This window comes from Rhinopithecus bieti, unplaced genomic scaffold (assembly GCF_001698545.2).
Source record: "Rhinopithecus bieti isolate Rb0 unplaced genomic scaffold, ASM169854v2 scaffold_65819, whole genome shotgun sequence".
In the NCBI taxonomy this organism is placed as follows: Eukaryota; Metazoa; Chordata; class Mammalia; order Primates; family Cercopithecidae; genus Rhinopithecus; species Rhinopithecus bieti.
Genome location: NW_016824811.1, coordinates 11,071 through 11,637, shown reverse-complemented (window position 1 = coordinate 11,637; position 567 = coordinate 11,071).

The window sequence follows — 567 nt, the reverse complement described above, 5'->3', positions numbered from 1 at the left end:
GTGTGGCGCTGGCCTTGAAGCACCATGGCCTGAGGAGGCGGTGTACATACTGTATTTCTAGATTCTCCGTTGTACAGAGTCACTTCACAAGGCAAGCTACTGTTTTACAGGTGCTCCTTATTTATTACAGCTGTGAGAGCTTGGGGGATGCACTTTGCCAGCAAGCTCACTTTTTAAAAATGAAATTTGGCGGCAGGGGAAGGGGAGGCAGGAGGGAGGAGAAGCTCACAAACCTGGAGAGAGATTTATAAAAGTAAATAAAAAAAAACTTCCAGCAACAAATTAAAAAATAATAACAAATAAACCCCAGCACCAAACCCACCCGGGCAGGAAGAAGCCGCCCCTCCTCTGGGGCCGTATTTTTCTGCTGAGTCACCACATTCTCCTCTCCCTGACTGGTATCAGATTCATCAAACAAAAAATAAATCTCAAAGAAAAAAAAAATAATACAGCCACTCCTGCTGAGACTTCTTTTGTCAAGTGTTAGCATGGTCTATCATTTTCCATTTTTAACCAATTTGTGTCTTTACATTTAAAGTGCATTTCTTAGAGGTGGCATGTAATTGG